Source organism: Dermatophagoides farinae, chromosome 9, assembly GCF_024713945.1.
Source record: "Dermatophagoides farinae isolate YC_2012a chromosome 9, ASM2471394v1, whole genome shotgun sequence".
NCBI lineage: Eukaryota > Metazoa > Arthropoda > Arachnida > Sarcoptiformes > Pyroglyphidae > Dermatophagoides > Dermatophagoides farinae.
In genome coordinates, this window is record NC_134685.1 from 3,520,806 (window position 1) to 3,540,806 (window position 20,001).

The 20,001-nt window shown below is 29.6% G+C and overlaps 1 protein-coding gene across 2 annotated transcripts in view; it reads left to right on the forward strand.

Moving 5' to 3' along the window:
* Positions 1-20,001, forward strand: part of LOC124497792 (uncharacterized) — a 24,399-nt gene continuing 4,398 nt past the window's right edge. The window contains exons 1-2 of one of the 2 annotated variants that reach the window (XM_075734328.1): positions 6,729-7,395; positions 7,480-7,552. The gene's annotated coding sequence lies outside the window, so the exon portion shown is untranslated. Of the gene's footprint in view, positions 589-6,728; positions 7,396-7,479; positions 7,553-20,001 lie in introns of those variants that run through there. The other variant, XM_075734331.1, reaches the window with a different exon arrangement.

A 20,001-nucleotide genomic window follows, 5' to 3' on the forward strand; every position in this document is an offset into this window, starting at 1 on the left:
TCAATTTATTTGATTCATATCATCGTAGACAAGAAACAACAATGCTTACACAACAAATAAGCAAAGAGATTTTTCTTCTTTTTTGTCATTTAAATTTTTTTCACGCTCGATTTTCCAATTCATGAATGACCACATCTACCAAAAACATACATCTTTATTTCATTATCGAAAATCAAAGATTGTTTATTTATTTTGGGCATCAACAGAAATTGTTCGATTAAATTGATTAAAAGAATCTGACTATTCTATGAGTGTGTGTGTGTGTGTGTCAACCATCATATTCATTCATTTGTTTATATGCTCACTTTCAAAGGAAAGATTGTCAATTTGACTTTATAAAAATTCATCATTCCATCACACATCAGTAAACAGGAAAAAAAGAATCTTTAAAGATTCTTTTTCCCATCCATATTAATAATATGTGCAATTCCTGTTTCTGCTATTTTAAATCCGTCATTATCAGGAAAAAACGACGACTACAGCAAAAAATTGAAAATTTCAATATTAATCTCACCAAATTTTTTGCCATCCATAAGAAGATTTCCGTTATGTTCACAATTTTCAATCTATTCTTCTCGATCTCTGAATGTAAGTGTCATTTTGTCATTATTATTATCATAATCGTGAAATCATATTTTCTGATTGATTTTTTACACACGTGAATAATCAATACCCCCTTACTAACTCTTTTGGTTGTTTTTTCACTGAATTGTCGATATTCTTAATAATTTCTCTTCATTCCTTTGAAGAATTGAAGATTGTGCGCCTAAAATTTTCTCTAAAGTGTTGAGAGATTGGTTTTCTTTGTTTCCATTCTTTATTATTTATGATCATGTGTTTTGTTTGAATGTTCGATATTTTAAAATAGTTCATGGCCATTCCATATGTCATTTGTCATCTAATGATATTTATTGTCTCGAATCCATGTTTCGAATGATAATATTTTAAAAATAATTTTCATTCAATTTACCCATGGTCGTATCAGTTATTGTTGACAAATGAATGAAAACCAAATTCTCAAGATTAACCAGAACGAAGAGAAAAAAATTTCGTTGCAAAACAAATCCTCTCTCTTTCTCGTTTTAATCTCTCCTATCATCATTTGTCAACAATGATGACATTAACAACAACAAAAACAACAACGATGATGATGATGAACATTTGTTTTGAAACGAAATAAAATTTTGTTTTTTTCTCTCTTTCTCTCTGGTTCTTTAGTTTTTCAGTCCGCTTATGTTTTTTTTCTGTTGTTTGTTGTTGTTGATTGTTTTTGTTCTTGAGGTTTTATTCTGTTTTCCACTTGATTTCCTATCATAATCATCATCCTGAACAAACGATGTACATGACAATTTCAACAAGAAAAAATTCCACTTGTACTTGAATTTATAATAAATGTTGTTAGACAAAGTTTGTAAATGAAACAAATGATGAAGCAAAACAAAACTTTCATTGCATAATTAAAAACAAATGCATCAAATAATGATTTGAAAATGTGAATCTTCATTCTTGATTCTTCTTGATTCATTGATGATAATTATGACGATGATGATGATGATGATGATGATGATGATGATGATGATGATAATGTCATGTTTTTTTTCATCATTATTCACAGTTATACACCGTTCGAGAATCTAGATTGATTTCGTCAGTAGGATTTATTTCCCAAGCGAATGAAACAACTGAGAGTGGAGAGATTTTCATTAGAAATGAACGTATAATTAAGAATATTGATTTCTGAGTTTCTGAAGAAAAAAAGAGGAAAACAAGAATAAATGAATGAATCAATCAAGACGAATTGGTCGGATCCATTCTTTCATTAACATTACTTAGTTAATGAATGTATGACTTGTTTTTTAAAATTGACTACAACTATTGCAAACGATATATGCGAGCTATAGCTAATTTATCCGGTGCCGATATTCATTTCGTACTCATACTTTTCATTTTTGTCTTGTTTGGTTACAATTTTGACATTGAATTGACGTGAAAGGAGATGAAAATTGTCCATCCCCTTCTCTATCAGATAGATAAATAGTGATGAGAAAAAAAAGATGACCAAGAGATAAAGTCATTCGAAATAATGAAGATGAAGATGATGAAAATGAAAAAGTTTTCTTTTCTCGTCATACACACACATGTGTGCACACAGGATAGATGACAACTATTACAATACTACAATCGTCACCACCAGCACCACAAAAAAAAGATGACGATACAAAAAAATGTTTTCATAATTGTCATCGACAAACACATACACACACAGACACACACAAAGAATAGGAAATGAAGAACAACAACAAAAAAGTTTTAGCTTATCCAGTATATTGTTCACATCATCATTACATTCTTATAAAGTTTATTTTTTCTCTCATTCTATTCATTGAATTTTATTCGTCATCATCGTTATTTTGATGGTCATATATATGTTGAAATTGTCTGGACCATTACTTACTTACTACCATCATCATCATTGTGAACATCTTCATCACAACCATATGGATGACTTGGTCAATTTTTTTCCATATATCGAATGATTGATTCGATTCGATTGTTGGATCGATCCATTTCATTTCATTGATTCTTTAGTCGTTTTTGTTGTTGTTGTTATCTTCGATCCATAAGGAATTTTTCTTTTTCTTTTTATTGATGATGATCATCATGTATTCTTCAATTCTCGTTGCTATTGTTGTAATGAATGTGTTTTCCATCGCGATGATTACCCCGTCGTTTACAACAACACCCAAAGTCATATTCGAATACTTTGTACGATTCATTTTCAAACGTTCTTTTTTTGGGGTTGGTTTGATGTAAAATCGATTGTTCGATTCTTTTATTCCACCCAATTCATTCAAATGTTGTGTGACGGGTATCATTTTTTTTTCTGGTTCATTTTGAAAGAGAGAAAATTGCATTCAATTTCATTCAAAAAAAAAATTAATAAATTTTCAGCTTTTATTATTTATCACCATCATCATTGTAGCCAAAAGTCCAAAACCGAATCCTTTTTTGTCAACCATATAAAAATTATTTCCCACCATAGCAAAACGGTGTTTGGTGATGATAATGACATTTGATTCATTTGAAATCATCTAGCCTAACTGAACGAACAAAAAAAAATATTCAATTGAGCGTCGTTGTCATTCAAGTGAATCCGGTCTTTTTATTTTGTTATCGTCGTTGATGTTATTATTATTATCATTTTTCACTATTGAAAAATTATTGTCCATTCTCTTCTCTTCTTCTCTTCGTTGTTGATATATAATTTAATTAAATTAGTTATTTGACTGCGAAAAAGAAATTGGAATACATTTCTTGTCATATAATTTTATTATCTTTGAGCAAAAAAAATTCGTTTTTTCGTAAATTTAAATTTTTTTTTTTCAATGAGATGATCATCGCGCATGAACTGTAAATTGTTTGAATGGTTTTTCTTTTCTTTTTTCACCCAGAAAAATATCGCTATGATCCCCAAGATTCCCAAAAGTGTTGTTGTCTTGTGTCTACTCAGTCATCGTCAATGTTTTGAAAATCTAAATTTAATTAGTGTATGTGTGGATGATCGCTATCCTCATCATCACAGATGGGTCTCAATTATTTTTCGAAAACAAAAAAACACAAACCCCATATACAACATGGATGATAATAGCGATAGATGATAATAAATACGATGATGATGATCAGTTTGATTGAAGAATTTTTCCATTTTTTTTATTTTTAATCGAATCGATTCATTTGATTTACCATTTTGTAATGATAATGATAATGATAGACTTGATTCTTTTTTCTTTGGAATTTAATTAAATGCAACAGTAAGTAAATATACGACGACGACAACAACAACAACAACAACAACAAAAATGTCCTATATTTACAAGCAGAAAAGACTTAATCTCTTTTCACTCTATCTATCTTTTTATGCTTTAAGGCAGTAATTTGGATAAACAGTGAAAAAAATATCGAATATATATCGAATGTATATTGTTGTGTGAAATTAATTCCAAAATATACACATTGCACAGCAATTAAAGGATGTACATTTTCGTTATCTTGATGTTTGTTCGCTTTTCCATTTATATAATGATGATGATGATGATGATGATTAAATCCTCATTGATCATTCATTACAAATTCGAACCATTAATTTCGATAAAGTAATGAACGAATTGTTGGCGATTCAAATGTGTTTGTTTTGTATATATGATGATGATATCGATATATCGAATCATTTACGATATTTCTTTTCTGTCTTGATTAATTCTTGAATATAATCCAATCTTTTTGCTATATGGGTGAATTAGATTTCATGAAAATTTTTGTAATTAATAATAATGAAGTTTTCTCTCTACTTTTTCTGTTCAAACAAATCAAACAACAACAAAATGTATCAAATTTCAAAAAAAAAAACAACGAGATCATCCTGTATTAGATTTCATGTCATGTGAACATTATGTAATGACAGAATTGAAACTTTGAAAATAGTGTATTAATGCTAAAATGAAAAATTCATGATATGGGTGAGGATTTCTGTGCAAATTTTCATTTTACAATCTTCATTCTTTGTTTGTTTGTCGAATTATTCGATTATCATTTCGGAAAAATAACCAAAATTTTGAAAAACAACACACCACAAAGAAGAAAACAATTTTCATCAAAGTTGAATAAGTTTTTCCCGTATCCCGGTACACACGCGAATTTCCTTGGGAAGAATTACGTATATAAAAATAGATGAAATCAATATTCGCCTACGATACTGAACGACAACAGCACAGGAACAAATAAATAAAAAAACATCAGCATTTATTTTGACCTTTTATTTCGTCATCATCATCATCACTATTCCCTTTCTCCTGTTTCCAAATATTTCAGAATGACCCATAGAAGAATAAGATGCTATAGTCGAAAAAACGCTTCAATAATTTAGTGGCTCATGTTCAAATTCTATTGTTGGCTTCAATGTTATATCGTCTTAGTCGAATTAATCGATATCAATTACAACAGGCTTTTTGATTGATTCATTTTCTGTTCAATTGTCGTAGATAGTTATCTTTATCATCTTTATAGAGATTCATATCTTATCAACATGAATGAATGGTACAAAATAAAAGGTCAACCGAGGTCAAACAAATATCATCATCTAATCAACCGCAAATCGATGACAAACTTTTTTTTCTTTATTTTTTCTGTAATATATAAAAACAAAAGTTTTCTAGTTTGCTTCTTGAGCTTGATTTAGTTGAAAATTTTCGATTCTAATATTATATTTTATGCTATTAAGGTCTTGCTAAATTGAAATGGGCCTCATCTTCTATCCATTCGTAATCCTGGTGACGTGTTTTTGGCTTCACAAAACAAATAAATGAAAAATTTTGATGGCCTTATCTCTTTGTTTTTTTAGTGTGTCTAGTCAACTTTCTTACATCACATACTGTTGTGTATGTATTAAGCTCAAAAAAGCAGTCTGACAATTCTCTGTATGGTATTTATATAAGTTTTTTGTTTTTTTTTTTTTTTTTTTTTTGTTTTTTTGCACTCGTTGAAGTTATCCCGGGATTTCTGGTTTGATGATTATTACACTATGAATTTGATGGATGTTGTTGTTGTCTTTATTCTTGTTTTTCTCTGGTTACTTTTTCATTTTTATTGATTCTGGTCATATTGAAGATTCCTAGTCGTATATATAGAGAAAGATGGTGAAAACACACTCACACACAAACAATCTGCTTGTTGTTGTTGTTGTTGTTATATGTAATTCGGGTTCCATGTTTTTGTTTTATGTTTTGGTCGGTTTAGTTTGCTTGTCAGATTTTCTTGTTTCATCGTTTTTTCGTTCTTCTTTACTTTGCTTTGCTGTTGAATCTTTTGCCGTCATTATGGTTGATGATCAAGATGGTGATTCCCCATCCGTTTTGGTTCGTTTGAGTTTGATTCACCACTACTACCACCACAAACTCTTTCGGTTTCTGGCATTTTTTTTTTTTGCTCTTGTTATTTAAATGTTTTTGGAACAATTTTTTTTTGTTTGAAAATAAATCTTTCTAAAAATTTTCACCATTAATGATGTCATTTAGGATGATTGGTTGAAAGAGATTTTTTGAATTGGGAGAAAAAAATTTTAGGAATGGTAAAAAACATTTTTTTTGATAAAATAATAACCATTGATTCCATTGAATTTATTTTTGAGCCATCGCCAACCACACGAATATATAGCCTATTCAATTTCTAACTATGATATAATGATAAGCACAGCCGCATCAGTAAGCAAATAAAAACAACCAACCAAGCAAGTAAGCAACAAGGGCCACGACGACATTTAATCATCATCATCATCATTATCATCAGATTTACATCATCCTCAATCCAGCTTTTATCGGTTTATTGTGGAATCATTTTTGCTTTTGCTTTTAATGCTGCTGCTTCGTTTTTTCCACCATAAAAGTTCATTCATTTTCATTTCGCCAATTGTTACAAATCAGTGACTCTCATGGTTATTTAGCGGGCTATCATTCATCATCAGAATATTGGCTAAATGGTACAATGAATCCACACACGCACACACAGTCGCCAAAAATGAAATTGGTTGATGGCCACTGTGTGTTGTACGTTCGGTATTAAATTGCGTCGAATCTGAGAATCAAATCCAGAAAAGAATTCTCTACCGTCCTCGTTGTTGAATATACATTGTGAACTGTGTTTTTTGCAACAATATTCAGTACATCATCATCATTGTGGATCATACGAATTCCATTCGATTTCTTGTTTCATGAATGTGTGTGTTGTATTCATTGGACACGACACGTTTTTTGTTAGTTTTTCGCTCTTTGCATCATGATTTTGTCTAATTTTGTTCAAAAGAGGATGGCCATAAAACCATTCATAATCAACGAATAAGAAAGATTTTCGTATACAGATGCTGATCCATTTTGTCAAGATAACCTTTATATAATTTAGATTCAAATTTAAATTTCAATTCAACAGTTCAATTTTTTTTTTGTTACCCAAATGACATTTTGTTTTTTCTGAAATGAAAACGTTGACCACCAAACCATACGTTTCCGGTGATTCTTTTCTTTTTTGTGGTTTTTTTTCAAATAGTGATTTGTGTTGTTAGATGACGGCAATGATAACATTGGTGATGTGGAAATATTCACTTGAGTCACCATTTGAACAAACAACGATACAACAAACGGTCAGCATAACAGACACAACAGCAACGAAGAAATTGCCACAGTAATTGAATATGAAGAAACAAACAGAAAAAAATCCACATATCCTGTTTGTATTTTGCAAGCGAACAAAAAAAAATAAAAAATAAAAACCATAGAAGAAACTAAATTCAATTTTTTTTGAAAAAAATTGAATTCTTTCATTTCATCTTCCCCAGTGAATAATCTTGTAAGCAAACAAGATCTTTGTTTTCCATTCAAATATTGAATATTTTGTTTACTTTTATTTCACATCCATCATCAAAAAATCTAGTCCATAGTTTCGATACTTCTGACATTGGCCAAATAAAAACCGGAAAAAATATTCTCGTCATCATCGTTCAAAGGTAAAATTTTCTTTTGTCCGAATTACTTTGGTTGAAAAAAATTCATTTCTTCACTTCATTTTGTTGTTCACTTCCATTTTCTCTCTCCCCATCTCATGTTCATTATGGTTATCATCATTATCATTAGTATTAGGATAGTGAGAGAGAATAAGAGAGAGAGAGACAAAGTTTCCTTACTTAGTATATGATGATGTTGGTGATTCTAATGATTATTTGCCAACATTTTTTACATCTTTTTTCAACATACAAACGGTACATTTTCATTCATTTCGATAGGGTGATTATTGGTAGTAAAAGTGTGCTTTGTTTTTGTTTATGGATTGCGGTGTGTGTGCGAAATTGACGGTCGTGTCATGGAATTTTTACTTGGCTAAAACCCGAATTTAGATTTCGTTATGTTTTACATAAATGCATTTTTCCTATACTTATTTTCACTATGAATTTTCGTTGAGGATGATATCATCTGTGAAACGCATCCATCAGAATCCGTGTTCAAATGATGATGACTGAGATGTTATAAAATGTTTTTGTTTTTTAATGGATTTTTTTTCTGTTTTTAAATAAAAAAAAAAGTTCAAAGTTTAAATCGTGTTTTTGCGTGATCATATTTGATGGTGTTGTTATAGAAAAGATATCTTACTCATTTTCTTGGAATTTTTCTTCACGTCAAGAACCTTAAAATAAATTTTCCTTATTCTTCACGTAAGAATATTAATGATGTGTGTGTTTTTTTTGTTTTTGTTTTAGTGTGTGTGTGTGTGTGTTTGGATTGAAAATATGTGAATGTTTTATTTTGTTGTAATTTATTCATGATTTTTCATTTATTTTTGTTTACTTTTTCTGATGAAATTCAGTTCTTTTCTCAGTTGTATAACGGATAATGTTATAATATAAGCCATTTTTATTTATATGACAGCAGTCATTACCAAAAGTAAAAAAATTTGCATGAATAAAAGACTTCATTAGAAGCAATAAATTAATATATATGCTCTATGAATTTCGAATGTGAAATGGGAGGAAAATTTTAAGAAAAATTTTATCTATCAGTTGTTTGGATCTGATTTTTCAATTAAAGAAAACCACTTTCATGCCTTTTTTGATAGGAGTTATCTCATCTTTTTTTTCTCTTTCTGTTGTTGGCATTTTTTTTTATTTATCTCTTGTTTGGTTTCATTTTACATTGGTTGTGTGATTTACAACCGATACATTTATCTTTGTATTCGTGCGTGGTTCTAAACGGTTTTTTGAATCGAATGAAAACTGGTTCATTGTAAATGAAAAAAAGTTTTTTTCCCTCGTTTATAATTGAATTTTTTGAATCAGATCAGAAAACGACAAAAAAACCAATCGTTTCATGAATGGATGAATGCTGTGCTTGTAGCAACAAACCAACCGACAGCAGCAATAGAAATGCAAACAAAAATGAACAGCAACAACAACTATGTTTGTGCGTGGGGTGTGTCAGTTGTATGTACTTTATGAATTACGTAATATAAATTCCATGCACACATTGTCGCTTATTGAAAAAAAGTTTCATGCTACAATTGGAACAGGTCTTTTTTTATTCTTTTTTCCAATACCGTTTGAGTGAATGATTGTTTGTGTGTTTGTGTATTCAAGTATACTTGATTGCAACAAAAAAAATGAAATAAAATAAAACCTAAGAAAAGAAATTCTATTCAGGTTTTTTTCGTTTCTTATCATGAAAATTTGATAAAAAATGTGCAAAAATTTATTGAATTGACCAACTTGAAAATGGAATTTATCAAATATAATTTCCCATTCGGACAATTTGTTTTTTTCTTGGTTGTTCATTTGTTTGAATTCTGCCGATTCTGCTGATTCTGCTTTAGCATAGTAGTAAATCAACCGAAATCATCAATTGATCTGTAAGAATTTTCGTATAGAAAGTTGGGGAAAAAATTAATCACTTCTTGGAATAGAACCAGGATGGATTCTAATAACTAATAATAGGATTTGATGTGATGCGATGAATAATTTGGTTATATTCAAATGAAGAAAAATGGCAACATTTTTCATTTCATTCATTTCCTTTTCAATTTCAATTTATTTATTTATTTATTTCTATCAGAATATTTACAATGAATAATAATGATGATGATGTTATAATAATAGTAACAATGGCCGAAAGGGAAATTATATTTGATAAATTCCATTTTCAAGTTGGTCAATTCAATAAATTTTTGCACATTTTTTATCAAATTTTCATGATAAGAAACGAAAAAAACCTGAATAGAATTTCTTTTCTTAGGTTTTAATGATCATTGATCAACTCACTCACTTTAGTGTTTATTTATTTCTATTGGTCTATTTTGTTTCATCCACATAGAATGTGAACAATATTTCATTTGTTGTTTTTTGTATTCCGTAATACGATTCTTGCCCTGAAGGACTGAATGAAATAATGATAATTTTCGTTGATTTTCCCTTAGGATAATTGATATATGAATGATTTGTATGGATTGTTACACTCTACTTTTCGTTGTTGAGACGAAATTGTCTGTATGGGCAAACAATTTTAGAATTTAGGAAACAAAAACAAAAAAAAAATTCAATTCAATTTAATCAAATTGTTGAATCTAAAGATTGTGAAAATAGTGAGTGAGGCAATGAGTATCCAATAAATTATGTTTACTCAAACAAAACGAAAAAGAAAGAATGAAAAAAAACTAGTAGATCATCTGATTCACTTTGGAATTAAGTGATAATGGTGCCACTTTTTATCATTGTTATCGTTATCTAACGAAACCAAATTTTCGACCAAAATAGACACAAAGCGAAAGACAGACATAAATGAAGTAGAAAATTTAATTAATTAAATTTTAGAATTACAACTTGACTCATTTTTTTTGTTTGTTTGTTTGTGATCATGATTACCTGTATCTGTGTTTGTGTTTCTTTCAACTGAAAAATTGATATATTTTATCTTCAGTAAATTTTTTGCTTGTTTGATTTGCTGTTGTTCAGGTCATCTCCATTAACCTTTCTAAAACACACACAGACAGACAGACATCCATTTCGATCATTGCTTTCAATTTATTTACTTGATGTTTATTTTGATTTCGGTTCACTAGAGAATTGATGAGTGTAGGGAATAAAAGAAAAGTACCCTAAAATCGCGAATATAAGAATGAAATTTTCTCATGGAAAAAAGTTGTAATTGGTCGAATATTTTGAATTTTACTCATATAACATAACATAACATATAGATTTTTATTTTTCAAAAGCAGATCTGTTTCATAAGTTGTCAATTACAACAAATCACTTCTTCTGAAAAAAACATCTGCGTCTTATAGTCGCGATTCTAGGGTAACTTATTTTCTCATTGAATCGAATGGAAAGAAAGAATTCTTTTTCGATTGTCAAAAAAATCCCGGTTTTTTAAAAGGAAATGTAATTTAATGAATTTTCAATTCCAATTGATTGATTGATTGATTGAATGAATGAATTGAAATGGAATTCGACAACATTCGCCATTCTAATGTTTAGCCGAGATTATTTCTGGCAAAACAAAAAACCGACAGATATCATCGATGATATATCGTTTCTGGTCAACCAATTACCGGATGATGATAATCAATATAAATCTTTTTTCTCTTTTTTTCTTTGGTAATTGATATGTGTATGTTTTAGTTGATTGAATAATAAATTGATGATGATGATGATGATGGTGACGAAGAAATCCAATTATCAGAATTTTTTTCATTTATTTCCTGAATAAATGTTTTCGTTGCTGTTGTTGCTTGTTATGGTTGTTACTCTGGAATTTACATTTAATCCTTGATCCATGTTCGGGTTATAATTTGATTCTTCATTTCTCTTGTTTATGCTCTGGCCAAAATGTAATGTCATTATCATCTTAATCATTTGTATTAGTGGGTTTCACTTGTGTTTCACAAACTTCATCAGCTGATAATGATGGCAAACGTCAAGAAAGCAGAAAGTTGTGTTTCATTTTTTTTCCTCTAAATTCCTGCTTTTCAATCCAATGGATTTTCCACACAATAATAATAAGCTCCAATGTCAAGAATCGTATATCACAGAAATTAGATCCGATATAAATATTCAGATTTTTAATCAATCAATTGATTGATTCAATGCATGCATGATTGTTTGTGACACATTTCCATTTGCATACTTTTCTTTTCTTTTCATTTTTCTTTCCGAAAAAATGGATATGAAATGCGACACATTTGTTTCTCACTTATATTCCTGGAATCGTGAGGATAATAAATAATAAATTATAATTGGTTCGATTTAAAAGTTGAGGAAATTTAAAAATTTGGTGGCCATCTTCATCGAATGGACAGAATTGGAAAAAAAATATTCCCATCATTTTGGACTGATTGATTGCCCTGTAGATATTTGTATTTGGGAAATGAAAAAAAACCTATTGAAAAATTCATGACAAACCGAACCGAACTGAAACTGGTGGCTGAATTTCTTGTTCGACGTTCTTTGTTTGGATTGTTTTTTTCGGTTACATGGAATAAAAGTTGATTTTCAAGTTTTTTTTTGTTCATTCATTCAACAATTTCATTCCTGCGCCAGAATAATAACCAAAAGAAAAAAAATGATTTCTATTCATTTTGTGATTATTTTATTTCCATTCCAGGTCGATTCTGTTTTTCGAAATATTATTTATTCTAAATTTAGAAAAGAAAAACTAAAATTGTTTTTTCACCTCAAATGAATGAATGAAAAAATTGAATTTGCAATCAGAGGATCCTAACACCATCTCCATCACCACTGTTGTTGGAAATAGTTTTTTGTTCGTTTTTGTCTGTTTATTCATCATGTTCCAGAGTCATTGTCGTTGTTGTTTTCGGCTTTATTCTATTCTGAACGCGTCCACGCATACACAAACGGATTTTTTGTTTAAATGTGAAAAAATTAGCTAAAAAACGACTAGCTACTAAGTTTTTTTCATTTTAAAATTTCAATTTAGCCAATAATGTGCACATTTTGTTTATAGAGTTTTCATCATAATGATTGAATTGGTCCTTCACTATTTAGGTTTTACTGGTTCATTTCTCCTCTTTTTCATAAGAAGACATTGAGAGATGAAAAATGTGTTTGTATATCTTATATGTTAGATCTAGAGTAGAGTATTAATTATTATTAATGTTAATATCATCCTTATTATGGTCTCTGAGCTTTTCCGTTCTTTTTTGTTCGTGATTCTATCGCATTTCAAATGGCGCAAAGTATGCCTATTGTTAATTACCGGATTTTTTTTATTTCAACTTGGAATTTAAAGTCAAAAACTAAGTAATAAGCACACACACACACACACACATGGAACATTTGTTTTACCGGAATTAAAGTATGACTCAACTATCGACCAATGGTAGCAATGTATATAAACAGCTTCTTCTTCGTGTTGACACAAAACACACATGTGCTCTATTCATTTGTTGTTACACACATCACATCATGGTTTGGTTTGACTATAATTTTTATTTTTTATCATTCATACTTGTATTATTCATATTCAATAAAACTAAATAGTTGTTGTTGTTGTTGTTGTATGGGGAAATTTCCATTTTACAACTACAACCGCTTCTCTAGGGAAATTTTGTAAATTTTTCCGAGATGAAAAAAATTGACAAAATTCTGGAATAAATTTTGAACATGTCTACTAAAGTAGCCAACTTTATTATCATAATCTAACGAAACAAAACGATAGGGAAATAATGGCCAAATCAAATTATCTACTCAGATCATCAGGTTCATACATTTTTTCTTTTGAAATGCATTTCATTGGAATCAGCTCCATCATTATGAATTGAAAAAAATTCAAAATTCATTGATCCATAATCTTCTTATAGGTTCTTTATCATTAATCGAGAGAGGCGGAGACATATTGAATTTATCTATTAATATTTGACAACGACTAAAACATTTATTTATTAATTATGACCAACATGAATTCCATTAACCCGTAATACAAAGGAAAAATTGACCCATTTCATATATAGGTCGATATCGACATAGCAAAACTTTTCATGAACTTGAGATGAACTTGAAGATGAACTTTTCATCAATCGAAATTTTTAAAGCAAGGCAATTTTCTTTCTATTTCCCTTGATGAAATTTAGTTTATTCAGTTTTTTTTTATTTTTTTTCTGGATGACGATGAGAAATCAATTCCAGGTGTATTTCCGATATGTTCAGATTCAAATTTCTGTTTGGCATTTTGATTATGTTTCTAGGTTTTTAAATTTTAATTTAAATTCAAGGAAGTCAACACAAAATAATCGATTATTATTATGGCCGAAGGATTTTTTCGGTTTTTCTCAAAAGACCATTTTCCATTGATGATTAGTCATGATGATTATGATGGAAAATGTAAAATTTCTAAGAGAAATAGAAACAGAGAGAGAGAGAGAGAGAGAGAGAGAGAGAGAGAGAGAGAGAGAGAGAGAGAGAGAGAGAGAGAGAGAGAGAGAGAGAGAGAGAGAGAGAGAGAGAGAGAGAGAGAGAGATAGAAACGAATCCATTGAACTGGAAAATGATTCCACCATTTTTTCAAGTAATAAAACGACAAATTTTTGCAATCATGATAATATGATGATGATGATGATGAGATCCACGCGAATTGGTCATATTATACATGTCTCTTTTGCTTTCGCTTTGTTTCTTTGTTTGTTTGCCTGCAAATTATGATGATGATTATTATCATCCTCCTTATAAATGGTTCAGTGATTTCATTGTGATCATAATTTACCAATGGCATATCATTATGACCGGAAACTAAAGAAAATTCATCAATTAATTTGTGTATACATTACATTGCTTGAATCGATCGAATCGAATGGCGAAATGTGAAGAAAAATCATCGATGAATAAATGAATGCCAACATGATGATGTTACAGAAATATGTCCATTTTGATTTGATTTCCATTTTCATGTTTAAATCATGGTTGGTTGTCATGAAAATTGTCGTTTTCTTTCTCATCGAGAACGAAAGAGAAATTTATTTAAATTGAAATTATAAACAGGCAAACAGAAAGAAGTGGTGCCATTAGATTTACAATTTAATGTTGAAAGACAATAGACAAAGAAACAAAACAAAAAATTCTTTTATTCTTCGCAATTTGCCACCAGAAAAAAGTGATGTGGAAAAGCCAACTTTTCTTTGTTCATGCTCCTCATTTCAAATCAGATTGAATGAATTTGAAAACTTTTCTGTTTTTCTGTTTTGTTTTTCGTCATCATTTCGTATGCTGATAACAACAACAACAGAAATCGTCCGTTTTGATTGTTTATTTGTTGTTTGTTTCCTTTTTTCGAGGTTCTGCATATCTCATCATCATCAATCACTTCGGGCATAAATTCTTTTCCATCATCATTTTTATTTCCTGGGTTTATTTTTTCATCATTTTTTTTCTCGAAAATTTCCAATTTTCTCTTCATAACCAGCTTCTTTCTCTTGCTCTCTCTCTCTCTCTCTCTCTCTCTGTCTCTCGGTAAACAAATCAGGGTTTGAATTTCGTTTTTTTACAAAATATAAGTGTTTTGTTTTTGAAATTTAAATTTAAATTTTGTGTTTGGTTGTTCGAGCGGCGGAGAAAATAAATACACACACATGCATACGTGAATTGGATTTTGTTCAAGTTTTTTCAAAAAAAAAAGAAAAAGAAAAACATTATAGTGGGTGGGAATCACCAGCACTCTTTTACTTTTGGTTTGATTTGATTTCCAATAAAATCATGCATGAACGTTGCTTTATTTCTTTTTACTTGTTCAAACAAAACAAAACAAGAAAACGAAATTGTCACCATATAGTTCATCATTTATTGGAATGTCCAGCATAACACTAGAATGTAAAAAGTGAAGAATATTGTCAACAAGTCTTGAATTCCAGGAAAAAAATTTTTCGAATTCATTTTCATCAACGTGTTCACTATATGCTGTGTTGGTCACTTCTATTTATAAATACACAAATGTTTCTATGTTACGAGATAGTCCATTCGAATTATTATCGAAATGTAATTTGATTACAATTTGTTTGGCATTCTTTGTCGTTTTCTGCCCTGTGGAATGTTTCTGAAATTCCAATTGAATTATCATCATTTTTATTTCTGAATTTCTGAAATGCTCTAATTATTTTGTCGATCCGATCATGATGATCGAAAAATTTGTGAAAGAAATGTTAGCCACATTCAAGTGAAACAGAAAGACATGATGATTTTTATAGTAAATAAAAATTTCTTCATTGTCCAATTTGAATTCGATCATCATGGATCTGGACTTGGCATCCTCATCATTGTTACCATTTTTTAATTTTTTTTCCTCATTGTTTCGTTTGTCTTTTTATTTTTATAATACTGAATAATCATTATGATAATGAGCGAATAAATGACGAGAAAGAGAATGAAACAATTTCCATTCTGTTTTTCAGCTAAATGTTTCCTTAATTAGCATCAAACATTCATTTGCTAAGTATCATTGTTATTATTTGATCATCATCATTCATACATTCACAGATAAATGACACAATCTGATAGGAAAGAGAGAAATATTAATTATTTTTGTCTTTTAATTATCATTATTATTGTTATCATTATTATTATTATCTTTTTTCCCCTCAATTGTCATATTCTCATCATATGCTATTTCACTTTTCCACTAAATTCTTGTCTGCCTGTGTGCATGGTTTTATATATGAAAAGTATGGCCATTCAAGAATTGTATTTCAAATTGAACTTGAAATGTTTTGACTATTTTTTATCTATATGAAAATGTATTGATCTGATTCGATTGGACAATATTGACGTTGTTATTGTTATTGTTATTGTTGTTTTGGCCATCTCAATTGATTTTTGTCATTTGTTTCGAAATGAAGAGAGAGAGAGAGAGATTTGCCTGGATCGATTCTCTTTTTATTCAATTCATTTTTTTATCCAAGAATGGGAAAACTAATAACAATGATCATCTTGATTTCATCAGTGAAAATGAATGAATTAAATGTCGATATCACTTATATTCAGATATGCTTGAGTAATTTCAAAGAAATAAAACAAAAAACGAAAAAATAACAATATCGATTTAGACATACTTAATTAGAATCAATAAACAAAAAGCATGGAGGAAAAAATTTTCCCCAGAATTAATATCGACCAACAACAAAAATTTTCAATGAAATCACAGATTATAACAACAATGACGACAATTGACAATTTTAATGAATAATTATTGCACAACACACACACAGAGAGAGAGAGAACATTCTGTCGAACTATAATATTTCACCACTCACCCAATATATAGATAGCCTTAAAGCATTAATTTATTGCATCCACTTTTACTAATCAAACTATCGATTTTTTGTTTTTCTTTCTTTACTGCTATTTTTCTGATTCACACAATGAAACATTTATATAGTGTGTGTGGATGGATGGATATGAAAGAATTGTCAGTGCTAGTATTTATCAAGGGCAATCTCGGTAGGTGGTGAGGTTGTGTGTTTCAGGGCAAATTCCTGTCAAATTATCAATTAATCATTCAATAACATCGATGATGATGATGATGATGATGATGGGATTCGTAGATTTTTTTCTTTTTGGTTGCTGTCTTAATTTGATAGGATTTTTTCGTTATGGTTGTTCTTGTTATTGAAATGTTTCGAAATTTTCTGTCATCATTCCATTCCATTTCATTTCATTGAAAATATTCATTGGTTACCCCGATTTTAACGCTTGTATCCCTTCACATGGATACATAAATACATAAATAACCGTATCTAGCCCGCATTTCTCAAATCGTTCATTTCTGTTCCAAAAAGATCCACATCTCTCTGCTAAAAACTAATTTGATGGCTGCAAAAAATGGTGACGATGATTGCATTTCCCATTTGGGAATCCATACAAATGTGTTTGTTTGTTTGTCTATGGAAAAGGTATTAAAATTGAGAGAAAAAGAAAAGATAATAATTTAATCATCAAAATCATCTTCATTCTGATTTTTCCAAAACTTTTTTCCGCATGTATGTTTCCATGGTTTTTGTTCCATTTTCGTTTTCCGATCTATATTGGGATTATTATTTCATCATCAATCAATCAATCAATTGATATTTAAATCATTCGATATTTTTTCTTTGCTTATTAGGAATTTTTATTTTTCAAATTCTCATGAGAAAATATGATGTGTGATTGGAGATGAAAATCAAAAAAAGAAAAAACAGACCTGAATGTTTATTCAATCAACCATTCACACACACACACACATAAACAGATGACAAGAAAATAAAAATAAAATACATGACAAACACACATAGGGTGAAAAATAACTGTTAATGCAAATCATCAAGGAATGAATGAATGAATGTTTCCGCTTTGCTTTCAAACACATTCATCATTCATGCAAATTTAAAGTTTTGTTGCTGTTGCTATTTTTCTCTCTTTCTATCTCTCTCGCACTGACACGCAGGTCAAAACTTTGAGCAGTTATTTTTCTTGGATACCTGGAATTTTTGCCAATTTTTGTTTCTGGTTGTTGATGATGATGAATGATGATTTGTATATAGGGTTTGTATAATCGAAGAAACAAATGAGCCAAAAAATTCAACCTATCTGTGCTTGTGTATGTGTGTGTGTGTGTGTGTGTATGGATATTCAATTGCCAACCAATCAATTCATTTGGAATAAAAATTTGAATTTTTTTTCTCGACGAACGGATGGGCGAAGGAAGTAGCTCGTTAACACTACTCCCCCATAACTAACTACTATGGATGATGATGATGATGAGGAAAAATAACCAAAGTTCCCAAAAATGATCGATCCGTGCAGAGAAAAAACCGAAGATAACCAAACCACTTAGTATAGATTTGGTTAGTTGAAGAGACCAACTATATCAGTTTACGGAATTTTTTGTTTCTTTTTTCTACTGGAAATCTTAAAAATTTCAAGAAAAGTTTTAGTTTTCATTTAATGAACATTTTTTTCCTCATCAAATCTAATTCAAATAAGTCTTTTCGTGTGTTTGTGTGTTCATCTTCCAATCATTTCATTGCAGTATTTTTTATCCAATTTTTAGCAAGAAAAATTCACATGATGGTGATGATGCTTAAAGTAAACTATTTTAAACTAAACGAAATTTATTATGCTAATTAAATGTATGTCATGTATGTGTTGTTGTCGTCGTCGTCGTTGTTATTGTAAGTAATCATTATCATCATCATCATCTTTGAATGTAAATGAATGATGTAATCGTCACAAAATTTCAGAATAATTATGGTATTTATATACAAAAAAATACTATGTTCATTTCTTTGGATTTTCTTTTTCTTTTGATTCTTTCAATAGACTTTTCAATTGATTTTGATTCATTTTGCTTTAAAAAATTCACTCAAGGAATTTTCCAATGAATAAATTGTGTTTTAAAATGAAAGTTTTCTAGCAACAAAATCGGTTGGATTTTTAAAGGTTTTTTTCCGAAAAAACCAAGCCAAACCAAACCAAACCAAACAAACAAACCATTCATTCAAGTATCTATGTCTTATACCAGATTCGCTTGTAAGACGTATCTCTGTTAAATTAAATTTTCCAATTCATTTCCATTACACATGATTACATTCCGAGCGTCTAAATAATAATCGACGATCTTTGTACTTGGTAGTTGATTAATTTCTCCATCATTTCATTTTATATTCACAACAAAATCACGTATTATGAACCAGAAACGAAAATCAATTGTTCGATTTTTCCATTCACAAATATATGCGAATATGGTTTCCAGTCACGAATTCGCACGCATACCTGTAAGGAAATTTCTAAAAATAAATCAAATTCAAATATAACAAGAGAGAGGGAGAGAGAGAAATGGAAATGGAAATGGAAATGGAATTTAGATTCACGAATAAATATAGATTCAAATTTGATTTTGCCGTCACTCTCTCGCTTTCTTTCCATTTATTGATTGATCGATTGAATCGTAGTCGATAGAATTTTTCCCGTTTGATTCGTGATTTTTTTGGAATGAGAAATTTTATCATTTAAAAATACGGGGTTATTTTTGTATGATTTTGCTTATCACCAAAAATGAACGAAAATTGCCTGAATTCAACTGTGTGGTAATTGAATAGTGTGTTTATCGAAAATGTATTCAACGAGAAAAACAAACAAACAAAAGTCACATTATACTGGACAGAATTGTTTGTAGTATATGTTTGTCCATGTCCACAAATTACATTATAATGCCTTGCATGGTTCCAAGATTATTCTCTATATAATGGTGCAAAGGGGGTTAATCTTGTGAAAATCTAGTAGCTAAATAACGTCTGAATAATGATCATCATCATTGAAAAAAGAAAATGTCATCAAGATTTGTGTGTGTATGAGTGTGTTTTAAAGATGAAAATCATCTTTCCCTATCTATCTCATCATTATTAATGTGATGATGATACAAGCAAAAAAAATTCCAA